This window comes from Balaenoptera physalus (assembly GCF_965194825.1).
Source record: "Balaenoptera physalus genome assembly, chromosome: 17".
Classification (NCBI taxonomy): domain Eukaryota; kingdom Metazoa; phylum Chordata; class Mammalia; order Artiodactyla; family Balaenopteridae; genus Balaenoptera; species Balaenoptera physalus.
Genome location: NC_138895.1, coordinates 32,606,742 through 32,631,380, shown reverse-complemented (window position 1 = coordinate 32,631,380; position 24,639 = coordinate 32,606,742). Strand labels below are relative to the sequence as shown.

The 24,639-nt window shown below is 36.4% G+C and overlaps 1 long non-coding RNA gene across 1 annotated transcript in view; it reads right to left on the bottom strand.

The window, feature by feature from the left end:
* Window positions 1-222: 222 nt before the first annotated feature.
* The window catches only part of LOC309647096, a 542,704-nt gene continuing 518,287 nt past the window's right edge, over window positions 223-24,639 (bottom strand). The window contains exon 2 of the long non-coding RNA XR_014255791.1: window positions 223-336. This is a non-coding gene — a long non-coding RNA (uncharacterized lncRNA). The remainder of the gene's footprint in view (window positions 337-24,639) is intronic.

The window sequence follows — 24,639 nt, the reverse complement described above, 5'->3', positions numbered from 1 at the left end:
TAAAACCTTACTGTGATACACTTCCTTATTCCTGTATTTATGCCATTTTAATTTTATGAGCTAGATTCCAAGAATGATATTACTGGATTGAAAGTTATGTGTATTTTTAACTTTAGTAGATATTACTAGATTTCTTTTCCCCAAAGCTGCAATGAATCGTATTTTCATAGGCAATATATGAAGCATAATTTTCCCTATATTCTGTTAGTAATGGGAGTTAACATTTTTATTTTTTATTTTAAAATCTTTATTGGAGTATAATTGCTTTACAATGGTGTGTTAGTTTCTGCTTTATAACAAAGTGAATCAGCTACACATATACATATATCCCCATATCTCCTCCCTCTTGTGTCTCCCTCCCACCCTCCCTTTCCCACCGCTCTAGGTGGTAAAAAAGCACTAAGCTGACCTCCCTGTGCTATGCAGCGGCTTCCCACTAGCTATCTGTTTTACAATTTGTAGTATATATAAGTCCATGCCACTCACTCACTTCATACGAGCTTACATTTCCATCTCCCTGTGTCCTCAAGTCCATTCTCTATGTCTGCGTCTTTATTCCTGTCCTGCCCCTAGGTTCTTCAGAACCTTTTTTTTTTTTTTTTTTTAGATTCCATATATATGTGTGAACATACAGTAATTGCTTTTTTCTTTCTGACTTATTTCACCCCGTAGGACAGATTCTAAGTCCATCTACCTCACTACAAATAACTCAATCTCGTTTAATTTTATGTCTGAGTAATATTCCATTGTATATATGTGCCACATATTCTTTATCCATTCATCTGTCGATGGACACTTAGGTTGCTTCCATGTCCTTGGTATTGTAAATAGAGCTGCAATGAACATTGTGGAACATGACAATTTTTGAACTATGGTTTGCTCAGGGTATATGCACAGTAGTGAGAGCTGTGTCGTATGGTAGTTCTATTTTTAGTTTTTGAAAGAAGCTCCATACTGTTCTCCATAGTGGCTGTATCAATTTACAGTCCCATGAACAGTGCAAGAGTGTTCCCTTTTCTCCACACCTTCTTAGGCATTTATTATTTGTAGATGTTTTGATGATGGCCATTCTAACTGGTGTGAGGTGATATCTCATTGTAGTTTTTTTGATTTGTTTTGTTTTGTTTTTAACATTTTTATTGGGGTATAATTGCTTTACAGTGGTTTGTTAGTTTCTCGTTTGTAAAAAAGTGAATCAGTTATACATATACATATGTCCCCATATCTCTTCCCTCTTGTGTCTCCCTCCCTCCCAAACTCCCTATCCCATCCTTCTAGCTGGTCACAAAGCACCGAGCTGACCTCCCTGTGCTATGCAACTGCTTCCCACTATCTATTTTATATTTGGTAGTGTGAATACGTGCATATATACACTACCACTCTCTCTCTTTGTCCCAGGTTACCCGTCCCCCTCCCCATGTCCTCAAGTCCATTCTCTAGTAGGTCTGCATCTTTATTCTGGTCTTGCCCCTAGGTACTTCATGACCATTTTTTTTTTTTTTTTAGATTCTATATATATGTGTTAGCATACGGTATTTGTTTTCCTCTTTCTGACTTACTTCACTCTGTAAGACAGACTCTAGGTCCATCCACCTCATTACAAAGAACGCAATTTCGTTTCTTTTTATGGCTGAGTAATATTCCATAGTATATATGAGCCACATCTTCTTAATCCATTCATCTGTCAATGGACACTTAGGTTACTTCCATTTCCTGGCCATTGTAAATAGAGCTGCAATGCACATGGTGGTACATGACTCTTTTTGAATTATTGTTTTCTCAGGGTATATGCCCAGTAGTGGGATTGCTGGGTCGTATGGTAGTTCTATTTGTAGTTTTTTAAGGAACCTCCATACTGTTCTCCACAGTGGCTGTATCAATTTACATTCCCACCAACAGTGCAAGAGGGTTCCCTTTTCTCCACACCCTCTCCAGCATTTATTCTTTGTAGATTTTTTGATGATGGCCATTCTGACCTGTGTGAGATGATATCACATTGTAGTTTTCATTTGCATTTCTCTAATGATAATGATGTTGAGCATCCTTTCATGTGTTTTTTGGCAATCTGTATATCTTCTTTGGAGAAATGTCTATTTAGGTCTTCTGCCCATTTGTGGATTGGGTTGTTTGTTTTTTTGATATTGAGCTGCATGAGTTGCTTGCAAATTTTGGAGATTAATCCTTTGTCAGTTGCTTCATTTGCAAATATTTTCTCCGATTCTGAGGGTTGCCTTTTAGTCTTGTTTATGTTTTCCTTTGCTGTGCAAAAGCTTTTAAGTTTCATTAGATCCCATTTGTTTATTTTTGTTTTATTTCCATTTCTCTAGGAGGTGGGTCAAGAAGGATCTTGCTGTGATTTATGCCATAGAGTGTTCTGCCTATGTTTTCCTGTAAGAGTTTTATAGTGTCTGGTCTTACATTTCGGTCTTTAATCCATTCTGAGTTTATTTTTGTGTATGGTGTTAGGACGTGTTCTAACTTCATTCTTTTACATGTAGCTGTCCAGTTATCCCAGCACCACTTATTGAAGAGACTGTCATTTCTCCAATGTATACTCTTGCCTCCTTTATCAAACATAAGGTGACCATATATGTGTTGGTTTATCTCTGGGCTTTCTATCCTGTTCCATTGATCTATATTTCTGTTTTTGTGCCAGTACCATACTCTCTTGATTTCTGTAGCTTTGTAGTATAGTCTGAAGTCAGGGAGCCTGATTCTTCTAGCTCTGTTTTTCATTCACAAGATTGCTTTGTCTATTCAGGGTCTTTTCTGCTTCCATACAAATGGTGAAAAAATTTTTTCTAGTTCTATGAAAAATGCCATTGGTAGCTTGATAGGGTTTGCATTGAATCTGTAGATTGCTTTGGGTAGTAGAGTCATTTTCACAATGTTGATTCTTCCAATCCAAGAACATGGTATATCTCTCCATCTGTTTGTACCTTTGATTTCTTTCAGCAGTGTCTTATAGTTTTCTGCATACAGGTCTTTTGTCTCTTTAGGTAGGTTTATTCCTAAGTATTTTATTCTTTTTGTTGTAGTGGTAAATGGAAGTGTTTCCTTAATTTGTCTTTCAGATTTTTCATCATTAGTGTATAGGAATATAAGAGATTTCTGCGCATTAATTTTGTATCCTGCTACGTTACCAAATTCATTGATTAGCTCTAGGAGTTTTCTGGTAGCATCTTTAGGATTCTCTATGTATAGTATCATGTCATCTGCAAACAGTGACAGCTTTGCTTCTTCTTTCCCAATTTGGATTCCTTTTATTTCTTTTTCTTCTCTGATTGCTCTGGCTAACATTTCCAAAACTATGTTGAATAATAGTGGTGAGAGTGGGCAACCTTGTCCTGTTCCTGATCTTAGTGGAAAAGTTTTCACATTTTCACAATTTAGAACAATGGTGGCTCTGGGTTTGTCACATATGACCTTTATTATGTTGAGTTAAGTTCCCTCTATGCCTACTTTCTGGAGGGTTTTTATCTTAAATCGGTGTTGAATTTTGTCAAAAGATATTTCTGCATCTATTGAGATGATCATATGGTTTTTATCATTCAATTTGTTAATATGGTGTATCACAATGTTTGATTTGCTTATATTGAAGAATCCTTGCATTCCTGAGATAAATCCCAGTTGATCATGGTTTATGATCCTTTTAATGTGCTGTTGAATTCTGTTTGCTAGTATTTTGTTGAGGATTTGTGCATCTATGTTCATCAGTGATATTGGCTTGTAGTTTTCTTTCTTTGTGACATCTTTGTCTGGTTTTGGTATCAGGTTGACTGTGATATCGTAGAATGAGTTTGGGAGTGTTCCTCCCTCTGCTATATTTTGGAAGAGTTTGAGAAGGATAGGTGTTAGCTCTTCTCTAAATGTTTGATAGAATTTACCTGTGAAGCCATTTGGTCCTGGTCTTTTGTTTGTTGCAAGATTTTTAATCACAGTCTCAATTTCAGTGCTTGTGATTGGTCTGTTTATATTATCTATTTCTTCCTGGTTAAATCTCAGAAGGTGGTGCTTTTCTAAGAATTTGTCCATTTCTTTCAGGTTGTCCATTTTATTAGCATATTGTTGCTTGTAGTAGTCTCTCATGATCCTTTGTATTTGTGCAGTGTCAATTGTTACTTCTCCTTTTTCCTTTCTAATTGTATTGATTTGAGTCTTCTCCCTTTTTATCTTGGTGAGTCTGGCTAATGGTTTATCAATTTTGTGTATCTTCTGAAAGAACAAGCTTTTAGTTTTATTGATCTTTGCTATTGCTTCCTTCATTTCCTTTTCATTTATTGCTGATCTCATCTTTATGATTTCTTTCCTTCTGCTAACTTTGGGGATTTTGTTCTTCTTTCTCTAATTGCTTTAGGTGTAAGGTTAGGTTGTTTATTTGAGATGTTTCTTGTTTCTTGAGGTAGGATTGTATTGCTATAAACTTCTTTCTTAGAACTGCTTTTGCTACATCCCATAGGTTTTGGGTCATTGTGTTTTCATTGTCATATATTTCTAGGTATTTTTTTTATTTCCCCTTTGATTTCTTCAGTGAGTTCTTGATTATTAAGTAGTGTATTGTTTAGCCTCCATGTGTTTGTATTTTTTACAGATTTTTTCCTGTAATTGATATCTAGTCTCATAGCGTTGTTGTCAGAAAAGATACTTGATAACATTTCAATTTTCTTAAATATACCAAGGCTTGAATTGTGACCCAAGATATAATCTTTCTTGGAGAATGTTCCATGAGCACTTGAGAAGAAGTTGTATTCTGTAGTTTTTGGATGGAATGTCCTATAAATATCAATTAACTCCATATTGTCTAATGTGTCATTTAAAGCTTGTGTTTCCTTTTTTATTTTCATTTTTGATGACCTGTCCATTGGTGAAAGTGGATTGTTAAAGTCCCCTGCTCTGATTGTGTTACTGTTGTTTTCCCCTTTTATGGCTGTTAGCGTTTTTCTTATGTATTGAGGTGTTCCTATTGGGTGCGTACATATTTATAATTGCTATATCTTCTTGTGTTGATCCCTTGATCATTATGTAGTGTCCTTCTTTTTCTCTTGTAATAGTCTTTATTTTAACGTTTATTTTGTCTGATATGAGAATTGCTACTCCAGCTTTCTTCTGATTTCCATTTGCATGGAATATCTTTTATATTCTCTCCCTTTCAGTCTGTATGTGTCTCTAGGTCTGAAGTGGTCTCTTATAGACAGCATATATATGGGTCTTGTTTTTGTGTCCATTCAACCAGTCTATGGCTTTTGGCTGGAAAATTTAATCCATTTACATTTAAGGTTGTTATAGATATGTATGTTCCTCTTACCATTTTCTTAATTTTTGGGGGTTTGTTATTTTACGTCTTTTCCTTCTCTTGTGTTTCCTGCCTAGAGAAGTCCCTTTAGCATTTGTTGTAAAGCTGGTTTGCTGGTGCTGAATTCTCTTAGCTTTTTCTTGTCTGTAAAGTTTTATTTTCTCTGTCAAATCTGAATGTGATCCTTGCTGGGTAGAGTAATCTTGGTTGTAGGTTTTTCCCTTTCATCACTTTAAATATTACCTGCCACTCCCTTCTGGCTTACAGAGTTTCTGCTGAAAGATCAGTCGTTAACCTTATGGGGATTCCCTTCTATGTTATTTGTTGTTTTTCCCTTGCAGCTTTTAATGTTTTTTCTTTGTATTTAATTTTTGATAACTTGATTAGTATGTGTCTTGAAGTGTTTCTCCTTGGATATATCCTGTATGGGACTGTCTGCACTTCCTGGGCTTGATTATCTATTTCCCATCCCATTTTAGTGAAGTTTTCAACTATAATCCCTTCAAATATTTTCTCAGTCCCTTTCTTTTTCTCTTCATCTTCTGGTCCCCCTATAATTTGATTGGTGGTGTGTTTAATGTTTCCCAGAAGTCTCTGAGACTGTCCTCAATTATTTTCATTCTTTTTTCATTAATCTGCTCTGTGGTAGTTATTTCCACTATTTTATCTTCTAGGTCACTTATCCGTTCTTCTGCCTCAGTTATCTGCTATTGATTCCTTTTAGAGAATTTTTATTTCATTTATTGTGTTGTTCATTATGTTTTGTTTGCTTTTAGTTCTTCTAGGTCTTTGTTAAATGTTATTTGTATTTTCTCCATTCTATTTCCAAGATTTTGGATCAACTTTACTATCATTACTCTGAATTCTTTTTCAGGTAGACTGCCTATTTCCTCTTCATTTGTTTGGTCTGGTGGGTTTTTACCTTGCTCCTTCATCTGCTGTGTATTTCTCTGTCTTGTCATTATGCTTAACTTACTGTGTTTGGGGTCTCCTTTTCACAGCCTGCATGTTCATAGTTCCTGTTTTTTTTTGGTGTCTGCCCCCAGTGGGTAAGGTTGGTTCCATGTGTTGTGTAGGCTTTCTGGTGGAGGGGACACTAGTGCCTGTGTTCTGGTAGATGAGGCAGGATCTTGTCTTTCTGGTGGTTAGGACTGCATCCGGCAATGTTTTTTGGGGTGTCTGTGACCTTATTATGATTTTAGGCCACCTCTCTGATAATGGGTGGTGTTGTGTTCCTGTCTTGCTAGTTGTTTGGCATTCGGTGTCCAACACTGTTACTTGCTGGTCATTGAGTGGAGCTGGGTCTTAGCGTTGAGATGGAGATCTCTGGGAGAGCTTTTGCCATTTGATATTATGTTGAGCCGGGTGGTCTCTGTTGAACCAATGTCCTGAAGTCGGCTCTTCCACCTCTGAATCACAGGCCTGACACCCGATCTGAGCACCAAGACCCTGTCAGCCACACAGCTCAGAAGTAAAGGGAGAAAAAAAGAAAGAAAGGAAAAAATAAAATAAAATAAAAATTATTAAAATAAAAATAATTATTAAAATTAAAAAAATTAAAAAGTATTTAACAAAAGAAAATAAAAAAGAAAGAAGAGGGCAACCAAACCAAAAAAGAAATCCACCAATGATAACAAGCCCTAAAATCTATACTAAAAAAAAATAAGTAAATAAAAAAAATAAAAAAATTTAAAAAATGGAAAGACAGACCCCTAGGACAATTGGTAAAAGAAATTGTCTTATCTTATCTCCATGTCTCATCTTATCTATACAGACAAAATCACACAAAGAAGCATACACATACACACTCACAAAAAGAGATAAAGGAAAACAGTATATATATCATTGCTCCCAAAGTTCACAGACTCAATTTTGGGATGCTTCATCGTCTAATCAGGTATTCCACAGATGTACATCCAGTTGATTGTGAAGATTTAATCCACTGCTCCGAGGCTGCTGGTAGATATTTCCTTTTCTCTTCTTTGTTCACACAGCTCCTGCTGTTCAGCTTTGGATTTGGCCCCGCCTCTGCATGTAAGTCACCTGAGGGCCTCTGTTCTTCTCTCAGACAGGACGGGGTTAAAGTAGCAGCTGATTAGGGGGCTCTGGCTCACTCAGTCCAGGGGGAGGGAGGGGTATGAAATGCAGTGTGAGTCTGCAGCAGGAGAGGCCGGCGTGATGGTGCAACACCCTGAGGTGTGCTGTGTGTTCTCCTGGGGAAGTTGTGCATGGATCAGGGGACCCTGACAGTGGCGGGCTGCACGGGCTCCCAGGAGAGGAGGTGTGGGTAGTGACCTGTGCTTCCACACAGGCTTCTTGGTGGTTGCAGCAGCAACCTTAGTGTTTCATGCCCGTCTCTGGGGTCCACGCTGATACCTGCAGCTTGCGCCCATCTCTGGAGTTCCTTTAGGTGGTGCTCTGAATCCCCTCTCTTTGCGCACACTGAAACAATGGTTCTTGCATCTTAGGCAGGTCCAGGCTTTTTCTTGGCCTCCCTCCTAGCTAGCAGTGGTGCACTATGCCCCTTCAGGCTGTGTTCACACAGCCAGCCACAGTCCTCTCCCTGGGATCTGACCTCCCAAAATGCCAAAGCCTCAGGTCCCAGCCCTAACCCATCCCAGCCAGCAGGTGAGCAGACAAGACTCTCGGGCTGGTGAGTGATGGTAGGCACCAATCCTCTGTGCGGGAATCTCTCTGCTTTGCCCTCTGCACCCATGTTGCTGCACTCTCGTTGCTGCACTCTCCTCCATGACTGCAAAGCTTCCCCCCGGCACCTCCCATCTCCACCAATGAATGGGTTACCTGGTGTTTGGAAACTTTTCCTCCTTCACAGCTCCGTCCCAGAGGTGCAGGTCCTGTCCCTATTCTTTTGTCTCTGTTTTTTCTTTTTTCCTTTGCCCTACCCAGGTACGTGGGGTGTTTCTTGCCGTTTTGGAAGTCTGAGGTATTCTGCCAGCCTTCAGTAGGTTTGTGTAAGAGTTCTTCCACATGTAGATGTATTTCTGATATATTTGTTGGGGGGAAGGTGATCTCCATGTCTTATCTTCCGCCATCTTGAAGGTCTCTCCGAGTTAACATTTTTAAATTTTACCAATCTCTATGGTAAAATGCTATCCCATAATTACTTTGATTTGCATTTTACTAATTATTATTGAGTAATTAATTGAATTATTCAATTATTAAAACAATTATTGAATATCTGAATCCTTTCCTAATCCATGAATCACCCTTTTAGCTTTGTTGCCTGTTTCACTGCCTTTCATTTCTGTACAATTTAAGCCATTTTGTATATTACAGATACAAATTTATCAGATTTAAATATTTTCCAGTGATCACTCTTCTAATGTTTTTTGCTAGTTGTGTGTTTTGCCATACCAAAAATTCCATTTTTTTATGAAAATGTACCTTCTCCTTTCTGTTACAGCCTTACATTTCCTATTCTGTTTTGCTTCAAAAGGTTTCCTTGATTCTTAACTCTTATATCCTATTTTCAAAGGAGCTTATTGAGAGGTAAGGTCTCTTTCTCTTTTCTCTATTTAAGAAACTCTACAGTAAAAGAACAAGTCAATAGTGCTCGGATTTCTCAATACTGTTTGAATATTTATAGATATTCTCAATGTGCTAAGAACTGTGGCAGATACAAAGGCAAATCAGATAAAAACCAAAGCTGCAGAGAACTTATAGTCACGGAGGTATAAAGGAAAATATAAAATAAGACTAGAAGTGACATGTGGCACAGGAGAGACATAGGAAAATCACTGCCCTCTAGAAGGAGTCTCTCCCTCTCTTGTGTTTCAGTGACCTGTTTGGTTGTGGCAGGAACCATCAATTGTAATTTATTGTGAAACATTCCCTCAGTTGTGAAAAAGTCACTTTATAATCTAAAGCTGGTATTAAAAATCCATTGCATTATAATTTTATTCTATTGAATATCATTAAGCCTATGTATTTATTATACAGTGATCTTTCTCTCATACACACACATACACACACACACACACACCATGGTCATTCCTAAGTTATATATTTCCTTAAAGTTTTTAGCATTAATATCTTAATGAGTCAAAAGATGACTGTTTTATATTGAATATGTATATATTATAAATGCACACAGAAATTAGAGCCAAGAAAATTTACTAAGCAATGCAGGTATACACTTAAGATAATTAAGATCTGTTCTTTGTTTTGCAATTACCACATGCCAAATTCTCTCTATATATTTTATTAATCCTCTATATTTTATTAATTCCTCAGAGGAATGATCTGAGAGGTTTTGCCATCACCATTTAACATTATACAACTGAGGTAGAGAGTAACTCATACATGGGCAATAGGACATATAAGTGGTAACCAGGCCTGGGGTTCTGACCCAAGCCATTTGACCTTGTGTTTTGTGTTTTTAACCACATCAATGTACATTCAGTCATGAGCTGTCCAAACCATGGGGTATGCAGTAGAGTACTCCAGATTTGGATATTTCATTCTCTATTCTATTCTCCTTTTAGGAAATAACTGAATCAAATTAAAAAATATATTATATCACAGTTGCATAAGTCTTATAGCTTACAAACTATTCTTATTGTCCACTTAATTTTCAAAATAACACTAGAAAAGTTAAAACACTTATTTATACTCTCTTAATCCAAAAAAAGAGACCCATTATTTAGCCTTTTCAATGGTGTGTTTTTCCAGTCTAAAATCAGAATAATATCTACTTCACAAGATATAATACAAAATACTGATTACAGATAGGTCTCAGCAAGTTTTTAGTCTCTCCTATTTTTGTTGCTCATTCTTATTTGTACCATATTATATGTATTATGTACATCTCTCTCTTTTCAGACATCCTTAGTTTTTTCCTAATATGAATTTTTCATAGTGGCTAACAGCAATTACTACTTGTAAACAATGAATGTCTAGAGTGAAAATAGGTTGAATCTAGAAAAATTACTTGCACTATTTAAAGTCTTTATTTGCAAAGTTTTTGTTCACCAGATAAGCAATTAAGGGTATAATATTTGTACTTACCCCTCCTGGAATATGCTCCATTGAGGTAGAAAGAATGAGCAGCTGTTTACTGCCAGAAATTTCACTATTAAAAATTCCATTCTCACTTAAAAGGGATTATGTTTTCTAAGTCAATGATGAATATACGTACTACCTCTGTGAAGGTAAACTAAAATTATTTTCTTTTTTTTTTTTTCACACACACACACTGTATTTTATTTTTACAAGAGATAAATAGACTGACACCAAGCATTGTACATGGATGACCACAACAAAAGCAACAATGATTGCAATTACCAAACATGAAACACACTCATACTATGTCATAATATTGACATTCAGTCCAGTAATCCTCCACTGTAACAGCTCCTTTACTTTGCAGTGAAAATTGATTTGTATATTCTTTGCCTCTGAGTCCTTGTGGGATTTTTTTTTTTTTTTAATTCAGACAGAAAGTCACAAAAATTATACTCATCCTCATCAGTTCGCTCAGTCCCATGTAATTAATTGTTTTTTTTCATCTTGATCTTTTGTTAGCACTTTTATGAGTTCATCAGTTTTTCATTAGAGTTCTGAAAATGCTTATTCATTCAGTTCAGCAGTACAGTCAGTTACCAGAAACCTGTACTTGTCAGAGTCTTTTCCATGAATTTCTTGAAGATGAAACCCTTTTATAGGAATATATTTGGAAAATCATCAGAGTACACCCAGAACTGTCTGTAAATGACAAAAGACTTAAAAATGACCACGGTAAAAGATTTGGTGAAAGTTCATAATAATGCAGTTGACAAGAAAATTAGTTATTTCTGAGATATACATTTTAAAGTAATAACTAGGATTATTACCTATAACATTATACCAGAACATATAAGATTTTTAGAAATTTCATGTAATGTCTGAAACATTTATATTAACATATTTCCATACATATTTCCATACAAATACAAATATAAGATTTTTAGAAATTTCATGTAATGTCTGAAACATTTATATTAACATATTTCCATACAAATAACCCAAAGAAAGTTTAGTATTACTTGTTTTGTTTGTTTTTTTATACTGCAGGTTCTTATTAGGCATCAATTTTATACACATCAGTGTATACATGTCAATCCCAATCGCCCAATTCAGCACACCACTATCCCCACCTCACCGCAGTTTTCCCCCCTTGGTGTCCATATGTCCATTCTCTACATCTGTGTCTCAACTTCTGCCCTGCAAACTGGCTCATCTGTACCATTTTTCTAGGTTCCACATACATGCATTAATATATGATATTTGTTTTTCTCTTTCTGACTTACTTCACTCTGTATGACAGTTTCTAGATCCATCCACATCTCAACAAATGACTCAATTTCGTTCCTTTTTATGGCTGAGTAATATTCCATTGTATATATGTACCACAACTTCTTTATCCATTCGTCTGTTGATGGGCATTTAGGTTGCTTCCATGACCTGGCTATTGTAAATAGTGCTGCAATGAACATTCGGGTGCATGTGTCTTTTTGAATTACGGTTTTCTCTGGGTATATGCCCAGTAGTGGGATTGCTGGGTCATATGGTAATTCTATTTTTAGTTTTTTAAGGAACCTCCATATTGTTCTCCATAGTGGCTGTATCAATTTACATTCCCACCAACAGTGCAAGCGTGTTCCCTTTTCTCCACACCCTCTCCAGCATTTGTTGTTTGTAGATTTTCTGATGATGCCCATTCTAAGAGGAGTGAGGTGATACCTCATTGTAGTTTTGATTTGCATTTCTCTAATAATTAGTGATGTTGAGCATCTTTTCATGTGCTTCGTGGCCGTCTGTATGTCTTCTTTGGAGAAATGTCTATTTAGGTCTTCTGCCCATTTTTGGATTGGGGTGTTTGTTTCTTTGATATTGAGCTGAATGAGCTGTTTATATATTTTGGAGATTAATCCTTTGTCCGTTGATTCATTTGCAAATATTTTCTCCCATTCTGAGGGTTGTCTTTTCATCTTGTTTATGGTTTCCTTTGCTGTGAAAAGCTTTGAAGTTTCATTAGGTCCCACTTGTTTATTTTTGTTTTTATTTCCATTACTCTAGGAGGTGGATCATAAAAGATCTTGCTGTGATTTATGTCAAAGAGTGTTCTTCCTATGTTTTCCTCTAAGAGTTTTATAGTGTCCAGTCTTATATTTAGGTCTCTAATCCATTTTGAGTTTATTTTTGTGTATGGTGTTAGGGAGTATTCTAATTTCATTCTTTTACATGTAGCTGTCCAGTTTTCCCAGCACCACTTATTGAAGAGACTGTCTTTTCTCCATTGTATATCTTAGCCTCCTTTGTCATAGATTAGTTGACCATAGGTGCGTGGGTTAATCTCTGGGCTTTCTATCTTGTTCCATTGATCTATGTTTCTGTTTTTTTGCCAGTACCATATTGTCTTGATTACTGTAGCTTTGTAGTATAGTCTGAAGTCAGGGAGTCTGATTCCTCCAGCTCCATTTTTTTGCCTCAAGACTGCTTTGGCTATTCGGGGTCTTTTGTGTCTCCATACAAATTTTAAGATGATTTGTTCTAGCTCAGTAAAAAATGCCATTGGTAATTTGATAGGGATTGCATTGAATCTGTAGATTGCTTTGGGTAGTATACTCATTTTCACAATGTTGATTCTTCCAATCCAAGAACATGGTATATCTCTCCATCTGTTGGTACCATCTTTAATTTCTTTCATCAGTGTCTTATAGTTTTCTGCATACAGGTCTTTTGTCTCCCTAGGTAGGTTTATTCCTAGGTATTTTATTCTTTTTGTTGCAATGGTAAATGGGAGTGCTTCCATAATTTCTCTTTCAGATTTTTCATCATTAGTGTATAGGAATGCAAGAGATTTCTGTGCATTAATTTTGTATCCTGCAACTTTACCATATTCATTAATTAGCTCTAGCAGTTTTCTGGTGGCAGTTTTAGGATTCTCTATGTATAGTATCATGTCATCTGCAAACAGTGACAGTTTTACTTCCTCTTTTCCAATTTGTATTCCTTTTATTTCTTTTTCTTCTCTTATTGCCGTGGCTAGGACTTCCAGAACTATGTTGAATAATAGTGGTGAGAGTGGACATCCTTGTCTCGTTCCTGATCTTAGAGGAAATGCTTTCAGTTTTTCACCATTGAGAATGATGTTTGCTGTGGGTTTGTCATATATGGCCTTTATTATGTTGAGGTAGGTTCCCTCTATGCCCACTTTCTGGAGAGTTTTTATCAGAAATGGGTGTTGAATTTTGTCAAAAGCTTTTTCTGCATCTATTGAGATGATCATATGGTTTTTATTCTTCAATTTGTTAATATGGTGTATCACATTGATTGATTTGCGTATATTGAAGAATCCTTGCATCCCTGGGATAAATCCCACTTGATCGTGGTGTATGAGCCTTTTAATGTGTTGTTGGATTCTGTTTGCTAGTATTTTGTTGAGGATTTTTGCATCTATATTCATCAGTGATATTGGTCTGTAATTTTCTTTTTTTGTAGTGTCTTTGTCTGGTTTTGGTATCAGGGTGATGGTGGCCTCATAGAATGAGTTTGGGAGTGTTCCTTCCTCTGCAATTTTTTGTAAGAGTTTGAGAAGGATGGGTGTTAGCTCTTCTCTAAATGTTTGATAGAATTCACCTGTGAAGCCATCTGGTCCTGGACTTTTGTTTGTTGGAAGATTTTTAATCACAGTTTCAGTTTCAGTGCTTGTGATTGGTCTGTTCATATTTTCTGTTTCTTCCTGATTCAGTCTTGGAAGGTTATACCTTTCTAAGAATTTGTCCATTTCTTCCAGGTTGTCCATTTTATTGGCATAGAGTTGCTTGTAGTAGTCTCTTAGGATGCTTTGTATTTCTGCAGTGCCTGTTGTAACTTCTCCTTTTTCATTTCTGATTTTATTGATTTGAGTCCTCTCCCTCTTTTTCTTGATGAGTCTGGCTAATGGCTTATCAATTTTGTTTATCTTCTCAAAGAACCAACTTTTAGTTTTATTGATCTTTGTTATTGTTTTCTTTGTTTCTATTTCATTTATTTCTGCTCTGATCTTTATGATTTCTTTCCTTCTGCTAACTTTGGGTTTTGTTTGTTCTTCTTTCTCTAGTTTCTTTAGGTGTAAGGTTAGATTGTTTATTTGAGATTTTTCTTGTTTCTTTAGGTAGGCTTGTATAGCTATAAACTTCCCTCTTAGAACTGCTTTTGCTGCATCCCATAGGTTTTGGGTCGTCGTGTTTTCATTGTCATTTGTCTCTAGGTATTTTTTTATTTCCTCTTTGATTTCTTCAGTGATCTCTTGGTTATTTAGTAACGTATTGTTTAGCCTCCATGTGTTTGTCTTTTTTACGTTTTTTTCCCTGTAATTCATTTCTAATCTCATAGCGTTGTGGTCAGAAAAGATGCTTGGTGTGATTTCAATTTTCTTAAATTTACTGAGGCTTGATTTGTGACCCAAGATGTGATCTATCTTGGAGAATGTTCCGTGCGCACTTGAGAAGAACGTGTAATCTACTGTTTTTGGGTGCAATGTCCTATATATATATCAATTAAATCTGTCTGGTCTATTGTGTCATTTAAAGCTTCTGTTTCCTTATTTATTTTCATTTTGGATGATCTGTCCATTGGTGTAAGTGAAGTGTTAAAGTCCCCCACTATTATTGTGTTACTGTCGATTTCCTCTTTTATAGCTGTTAGCAGTTGCCTTATGTATTGAGGTGCTCCTATGTTGGGTGCATATATATTTATAATTGTTATATCTTCTTCTTGGATTGATCCCTGGATCATTATGTAGTGTCCTTCCTTGTATCTTGTAACATTCTTTATTTTAAAGTCTATTTTATCTGATATGAGTATAGCTACTCCAGCTTTCTTTTGATTTCCATTTGCATGGAATATCTTTTTCCATCCCCTCACTTTCAGTCTGTATGTGTCCCTAGGTCTAAAGTGGGTCTCTTGTAGACAGCATATATATGGGTCTTGTTTTTGTATCCATTCAGCCAGTCTATGTCTTTTGGTTGGGGCGTTTAATCCATTCACGTTTAAGGTAATTATCGATATGTATGTTCCTATGACCATTTTCTTAATTGTTTTGGGTTTGTTTTTGTAGGTCCTTTTCTTCTCTTGTGTTTCCCACTTAGAGAAGTTCCTTTAGCATTTGTTGTAGAGCTGGTTTGGTGGTGCTGAATTCTCTTAGCTTTTGCTTGTGTGTAAAGCTTTTGATTTCTCCATCAAATCTAAATGAGATCCTTGCCGTGTAGAGTCATCTTGGTTGTAGGTTCTTCCCTTTCATCACTTTAAGTATATCATGCCACTCCCTTCTGGCTTGCAGAGTTTCTGCTGAGAAATCAGCTGTTAACCTTATGGGAGTTCCTTTGTATGTTATTTGTCGTTTTTCCCTTGCTGCTTTCAATAATTTTTCTTTGTCTTTAATTTTTGCTACTTTGATTACTATGTGTCTCGGCATGTTTCTCCTTGGCTTTATCCTGTATGGGACTCTCTGCGCTTCCTGGACTTGGGTGGCTATTTCCTTTCCCATGTTAGGGAAGTTTTCGACTATAATCTCTTCAAATATTTTCTCTGGTCCTTTCTCTCTCTCTTCTCCTTCTGGGACCACTATAATGCGAATGTTGTTGCGTTTAATGTTGTCCCAGAGGTCTCTTAGGCCGTCTTCATTTCTTTTCATTCTTTTTTCTTTAGTGTGTTCCGCAGCAGTGAATTCCACCATTCTGTCTTCCAGGTCACTTATCCGTTCTTCTGCCTCAGTTATTCTGCTATTGATTCCTTCTAGTGTAGTTTTCATTTCAGTTATTGTATTGGTCATCTCTGTTTGTTTGTTCTTTAATTCTTCTAGGTCTTTGTTAATCATTTCTTGCATCTTCTCAATCTTTGCCTCCATTCTTATTCCGAGGTCCTGGATCATCTTCACTATCATTATTCTGAATTCTTTTTCTGGAAGGTTGCCTATCTCCACTTCATTTAGTTGTTTTTCTGGGTTTTTTTCTTGTTCCTTCATCTGGTACATAGCCCTCTGCCTTTTCATCTTCTCTATCTTTCTGTAACTGTGGTTTTTGGTCCACAGGCTGCAGGATTGTAGTTTTTCTTGCTTCTGTTGTCTGCCCTCTGGTGGTTGAGGCTATCTAAGAGGCTTGATGGGAGGCTCTGGTGGTGGGTAGAGCTGACTGTTGCTGTGGCGGTCAGAGCTCAGTAAAACCTTAATCCACTTGACTGTTGATGGGTGGGGCTGGGTTCCCTCCCTGTTGGTTGTTTTGCCTGAGGCAACCCAACACTGGAGCCTACCCGTGCTCTTTGGTGGGGTTAATGGCAGACTCTGGGAGGGCTCACGCCAAGGAGAACTTCCCAGAACCTCGGCTGCCAATGTCCTTATCCCCACGCTGAAACAGAGCCACCACTCGCCTCTGCAGGAGACCCCCCAACACCAGCAGGTAGGTCTGTTTCAGTTTCCCCCAGGGTCACTGCTCCTTCCCCTGGGTCCCGATGCACACATTACTTTGTGTGTGCCCTCCAAGAGTGGGGTCTCTGTTTCCCCCAGTCCTGTCAAAGTCCTGCAATCAATTCCCACTAGGCTTCAACGTCTGATTCTCTAGGAATTCCTCCTCCCGTAGCCGGACCCCCAGGTTGGGAAACCTGACGTGGGGCTCAGAACCTTCACTCCAGTGGGTGGACTTCTGTGGTATAAGTGTTCGCCAATCTGTGAGTCACCCACCCAGCAGTTATGGGATTTGATTTTACTCTGATTGCGCCCTTCCTACCGTCTCACTGTGGCTTCTCCTCTGTCCTTGGACGTGGGGTATCCTCCTTGGTGAAGTCCAGGGTCTTCCTGTCAATGATTGTCCAGCAGCCAGTTTTGATTCCGGTGCTCTCGCAAGAGGGAGTGAGAGCACGTCCTTCTACTCCGCCATCTTGGTTAATCCCGTCTAAAATTATTTTCTACTGTTAAAATTTCAACATGGATTTGATTATTTTTTTCTTACAGTACTTATGATAGAAGGACTTTTAACAAATATAAACAAATGTAGTGATTTCTAAGGATAACCAAGGCCAGACTCTAAGATTACACCATGATTTCTTCTCAAGGGAAAAAGGTGGAGATGCCATGAAATAGAAGGGTGCTGATAAGAAAAGTGGAAGACATACACACACACATCCCTCAAATCTATGTCAGCTGCCCAACTGTGCTTACAGCCTGACGTTGCAGTTTTCAGTGGTTGGTGCTCTCTTATACTATTTTCTAGATTATTTTATATGTAATAGATAACCATCAATAATTTAATTTGATGGTGACCTTCATCAGCTTCAATAGTTATGAGCTATTTATTTATTCATTCAGGACACATTTATTTAGCAGTTTTTATATAACAAGAATTGAGAGCATAGAAATGAGTCAAAATTGTCATTGTTCTCAAATTACTCAGAGCTACTGGAAAAGAAGCACTGTGTTTTTGCCTTTTGTCCATAATGGTGACAATGGCACAATAGGAATATTCCAAAAACCAACTCAGGGAGGAACAATGAACTATTTTGGAATAGCAGATAGATTCTAACAATTTGTGATGTATATTTAACGTACTGAGTGGCTGGAATTCATAGGGAAACTCCTGAAATAAAATTGTCAACAATTAAGACCAAGTGTATGCCATCTTCTGCATTTTTGGAAAGAAAATGATAATTGGAGATAGATTAGACCATAGAAAAGCAAAGATTTCAAAGAAATTTCTTCTTGAATGCATTCATCTACCAGTGAAGGACCTGCTACTGTGGTCAGAAACCATGTAAAATATACTAATTTACAATTATGTGTAATTGACAAAAAATCCAATTTTAATTTTGGTTGAAAGCTGTGCTTATTTTCACACTTCCAGAATCCCTATTGACAAGGGGTTGTGATTGAAGAAAACAGCTCATAAATGACATTCTGTTGAAATTTTTCTAAAGGGATTTTAATCCTCAGTGAATTTTTCTGCCAGATGTTATGAACATTTATTTTGAACAGATGTTCTGTGATCTGCTCTTCTCAAATGTCAGTTTCTCTGGGCATCCTTCCCTAAAATTACTTTTTCTCTGGCCTGGGCCTCCCAGGTAGGAAGTGGTAGAGACGGGGTTCAAACCTATTTTTGGAAGGACTCTGAAGTCTTTTCACTGGAGCTTAGCGAATTTTCCAAATGATATCAATCTCTTTCCTTGCTCTTGGTAAACCTGATTCTAAGTTCTTTCTGTCCTCTTTAATGTCGGGTAATGTATTATTTCCAGGATTATCGTAAGGATCAAGTGAGTAGGAGCATATTTATATTTATGTACATATATACACATACATGCACAAATTTATACAATAGCGTATAGTAGTACTCAACACATATTAAATTTTCTAATATCTTCTGGGTTATCTGGCAGTGTTTCTTGAAGTGATGGCTCCTTCTAAGAATATTGGAAGGAATTTGAGGAGCAGACCAAATTGTTCATTACCATTTTTCTTATGGAGAGGGTAACATCTCCCCAAGACACATTGAGAGTTCCATAGATAAGAACTGACTCTATCTCAATGAAGATATGTTTCTGAGGACTTCTCCAGAATTAACAGAATTTTTTGAGTTGTAATTGGATGAGGGTAGTTTCCATTTGTATAATCAAATTATGAAAAACATTTCTTAAAAAGAAAACTATTAGAAATGATTTTGTGTCACCCATATCACACATCCTTTCACACTAGTCAGAATTTGTGAAAACTTTCTGTATTCCCTATACTTCTCCAAAAACTTTCATTATTAACTCTGTACTTAGTTACTCTCAAATAGCATACAGTCTTTGAGAATCAAGTTTTAAAAAGAATGACTCAGTGGGTTGACCAACTGGATTAATTGTTAAACAAATTATTTCATAACTAAGCTCCTGAAGCTTTTCCAAAACTGATAATAGGAGATAATATTGGTGAAATACCAGTTAAGAAAGAGAAATTTTCATTTGGAATGGCATATTCGTGTAAGAAAGAAGGCAAGCTATATGTCATTATATTCATATTGCTAAATTGTATGATTCTCACTATTTAAATATGATTAAAATTTATTATATTGATGGTAAATATTCAAAATTATTTGTAACTTAATCCCAAGTCGTATTTATATGCAATTCAAAGAATTTATATACAATTCAAAGTTTTACTCATTCAGTGTCAAAAGATTAAACAAATTTGTCACTAAACAAATTTGTCACTATTATTAAATAGTACATTACATTTAATTAAAATCATTTAATTCAGTAGTATCGTAATTCAATCAGTGTGAGATGAAGATAGTTCTATTATTAGGAAATGTACTATTTTATACTCCAAATTAATATCGAGGTAACAGTGCCAGTTGATTTCAGTCTCATGTAGAGGTAATTTAATTTCTAATAAAATTCCAACTTGATTTGCTGAAAACAGTTTATCTTCAATGCAGAAAGGTTAAGTGTTGGTACCAAGGGTTCCTGTTTACCTGTGTGGATTGTGAAATCTCAAGAGGTGATTAAACTATTCTTTGTACTCAGGGTCCTCACATGGTGAATAAAATTCCTCTACTGGTTTGCTATGGATTAACTCCAGAAGCTATAGTTTGCCTCTACAGATTCTAGTGTTATGAGCAAGGTCTTTGGGGTCAAATATTAACTCTGCCCTGACCTTCAGACGATTCAGAGATCTCAGTCTCCTAATTTATAAAATGGGGGTAATAATAAGGCCTACTATATAGAATTGCTTTGAGATCATTCATGTAAGGCACTTAGAATAAAACATAAGAATACTCAACAAATGTCTGAAATTATTATGATTGAATTTATCTTAGGGCTCATTCAAGTTTTTAGTTCCTATATATGCATGCTGCTAATAAATGTTACCTGAAAATAAAAAGGTGTGTGTGTGTAGTGGTAACAAGGGTGAGAAACTCAATTCTGTGTGTCCAATGAACACACAGGGTCTTAGAATATTCCAATTTTTGAGAATATTTCTTCAGTTTTTTTTTTCTAATCCAGTGCCAAGATAGCTTCCTACCTTAGGAAATCCAAATTATGTCTTAAATTTGCATAGAATGAGTTAGCACCAGCAGAAGAGATGTTTATCCTGAAGACTTTATCGTCCAAGTCCATAGTACTGAGCAGTATTGAAATCTCTAGCAGTTGCTCTGATTTTAAGACCTACATAGCCACAAGTATTTCAAGAGTCATTTTACAGATGCTAAACCCCTCACCAAATGGAAGAAATTAACTACTTTATGAACATGAGCACATAGCCCCCAGATCTACTGGAGCCTAAGGATTGATAATGTTAACCCCTGTGACGCTGCCCTGTTACCTCTCCATCAACCCATCAGAGAATTGTGCATGAGCTGATCACATACCCTGGGACTCCCCTCCCTCAACTGGCCTTTAAAAATGCTTTGCTGAATCCCATAAGGGAGTTTGGGCTTTTTGAGTATTAGCTATCCAGGACTCCTTGTATGGCACCTCAAAATAAACACTGCACTTTCCTTCACCACAACCCAGGGTCAGTAGCTTGGCTTTACAGAAAGTAGGCAAGTGGGCCCAAGTTTTGGTTTGATAACAGTATGAGAAAGATAAACCCTACCTTTTCTCATTTCAATAATGTCAACATTTCACCACTGAAAATTAATTGCTTTGGATAAAAATGATTTCTACTCTTAAAATATGGCGGGTGGTTCCATATACAGTAGTATGCTATGTCACATCCCATGAACTTGTCTTTAAGTAGTGGTTTTACAACTTTTTTTTTTTTTAACATCAGCAGCAGCCGTAGTAGAACCACCCTCCTCTTTCCCCACCTCACCCCTCAGAACATTATAAGTGTAACCTCTCTATACATTAGCAGATGAAAGTTGAACAGCTCTGAGTCAGGATGGAAAGCCTGGAGCCTCTTACTATTGGTTTCACTCTCATTTTTCAAGGTAGCCCTTGAAGTAATATGTGGGACCTTGGGCTCTGGAAGCATTGTTTACAAATCTCTCCTTTAATGTTGATGATTCTATTATTTAGTTTTATGAGAGTGACTTTAGGTACAGATGATGCAGAGTGTGAGTGCCTGGCCAAATGAGAGAAGTTCACTGGCAGAGTAGAAAAGTTAAGTGGTTCAGAAAAGGGTATGAAAGAAAATCAGGACTTTCTGTCTTAGTGATGCTTCTTTTATTGTATTTATTTATTTATTTATTTATTTATTTATTTATTTTTATCATCTTTATTGGAGTATAATTGCTTTAAAATGGTGTGTTAGTTTCTGCTGTATAACAAAGTGAATCAGCTATACATATACATATATCCCCATATTTCCTCCTTCTTGCGTCTCCCTCCCACCCTCCCTATCCCACCCCTCTAGGTGAACACAAAGCACCGAGCTGATCACCCTGTGCTATCTGGCTGCTTCCCACTAGCTGTGTATTTTACATTTGGTAGTGTATATATGTCCATACCACTGTCTCACTTTGTCCCTGCTTACGCTTCCCACTCCCCATATCTTCAACTCCATTCTCTACATCTGCATCTTTATTCCTGTCCTGCCCCTAGGTTCTTCAGAACCTTTTTTTTTTTTTTTAGATTCCTTATATGTGTGTTAGCATACGGTGTTTGTTTTTCTCTTTCTGTCTTACTTCACTCTGTATGACAGTCTCTAGGTCCATACACCTCACTACAAATAACTCAATTTCGTTTCTTTTTATGACTGAGTAATATTCCATTGTATATATGTGCCACATCTTCTTTATCCATTCATCTGTCGATGGACACTTAGGTTGCTTCCATGTCCTGACTATTGCAAATAGAGCTGCAATGAACATTGTGGTACACGACAATTTTTGAATTATGGTTTTCTCAGGGTATATGACCAGTAGTGAGATTGCTGGGTCATATGGAAGTTCTATTTTTACTTTTTTAAGGAACCTCCATACTGTTCTCCATAGTGGCTGTATCAGTTTACATTCCCACCAACAGTGAAAGAGGGTTCCCTTTTCTCCACACGCTCTCCAGCATTTATTGTTTATAGATTTTCTGATGATGGCCATTCTGACCTGTGTGAGGTAATACCTCATTGTAGTTTTAATCTGCATTTCTCTAATGATTAGTGATGTTTAGCATCCTTTCATGTGTTTCTTGGCAATCTGTATATGTTCTTTGGAAAAATGTCTATTTAGGTCATCTGCACAAATTTGGATTGAGTTGTTTGTTAATGAAAAGTAAGGTGTGATCCTAACATTTACAGCTGCATAATGAATGCTTGAAACATGCCTTTTGTTTAGTTTCAACAGCTACTTTTATTGCATTGTTTTCTTTGGTTTTGAAGTTTTACATGATGACAATACATATAAAAACTATGTCTAAGTGTTTTATAATACTTTTATTAAAAGTTTGTCATTTATGTTCAATATTCTTTATATGAATATTCTGAATCGAATTCCTCTTAAAAGTGTAAGGAAAAAGGCTTTTGTTGTCATTGTTGTTGTTGTTTGTTTTGGGCATTTGTTTTAGTTCGTTTGGTTTGCTTAAGGAATAGGCATACTTCCTATAAGTACACAATGAAAAGTATGAGAAACATCTGTTTCCCTTTTTGCACTAGCTTCCAGGAGACCCTGAATTAAATGTGTGATTCCATACATTTAGCCTAGAATTTCTAGCACAATAGATCCTCTCTGACTTTTTTTATTCTCTTTGCAATTCTTCATAACCCAGATATGTTTTCACTGCATTCCTATTCTTCATTATTTTATTTTAATATTTTTACTGCTATAGGTCTTTTTTATAAGCACTCTCTGGAAGTAGGAAGACTATAAATAATTGATAGATAAAGGACTGCATAGAGCTTTGTTATAAAGAGTACCTCATACTCTTTATCAGCTGTAGTTCCCAGCACAGCAGGGCAGTGCTACTTTACTTAAAGTCATATTCAGGGTGTCTCTGATATTTATTCCATTCATGTGCTCAGTTTATTAATTGTACTTAAATCCAATAATACACAAGCATCTGTGGATATGGTCATGATTCACATGTGCCAAGACATTATTCTTTTTATCACGACAAGATTTTTGAGGTAAGATTTTTAGAGTACATATGATGAAGACACTTAAAACCTCCTATTCATCTGCTTCTAGTTCATAATGACAGAAAGTAACCCTATGTGTTGGAGATGTTTGTGAAGCAACATTTTAAACTTACCTACATTGTGTAAGGTAGGTCTAGACTTTGACCCTGGAAGAATTTAAAGGGAAAAATAAAGATGGGAGAGTAAAAATAAAAATAGAAAACAAATTTTGAGCTACTTTACTTCAGTGAGAGTGATTGATCTACTGACCAACCTGAGCTTTTCCGGCTAAAAATGGAGTAAATATGACAGGAAATCTCAGCTCTTAGTGCACAGGAACCTTATAAATCAACTGTGAAAATAACACAGCCTTACATTTTAGGGTCTCAAGTAAAATGAGTTTTACCTAGTAAAGATCTGATAATAGGCCCAAAGAAAAGCCTTGCAGGTAAGGTCCTAAAATATATCAAAGTTGTACTGCTCTATTATTTTACTCTCTCCTTTTCTGAAAATTTAACTGGAATTTTGCAAGAGAACTGAAGTCCATGTTTACATGAGTTCAAATGAACATTTTTGACGTGGATAAATTATCAAAGTATTCTTGAGAACCAGTGTCTTAGTATCTGAATGGCAAGAAGCATTTCTTGAAGCCCTGCCTTGTTTTTACACTCGTGTTTAAATAACTATATGTATGATTTTTGCTCTTAGTGTTCAACCCAATATTTTAGGCCCACTTTAATTTTGCCATAAGAACCCTCAGTTCAAGGTGTCATTGAAGTGGAATTCTAATACAATGTCAAACCAGAGATATTTACTGCTTCATGGTAGAGTCAGTGAGAAGGCACAAATACATTTACATGATGGGGCTGACATTATCAAAGAGAAAGAAATTAAAGGTTAAATGGAGATATATAAGGCATATTTAATAATAACAATTATTACTCATTATAACTATATTATCACCCATATTTCCATCTTACTTTTACACACCGAGTTCCCATATTACATATTTCTTTTTTTTTTTCATATTACATATTTCAATTCTAGTCTTTATATGCTTCATCCCAGCTCTAAATTACCTTTCATGTGCAGAATTCAGTCTTTCATACAACATGTGTGAAATTGTTGATTTCAAGCTATTGTAGGCTAATGTTGCCTGCTGGCAGTGCTATGAAGGTGAGGTGTTCTCATCACCTGCCAAGTTGCCATGGTCCAAATGTTGCAGAACTGTAGAAGCCACATTTAGGATTTTATAATTTGTTTAGCTCTTTGACAAATTCAT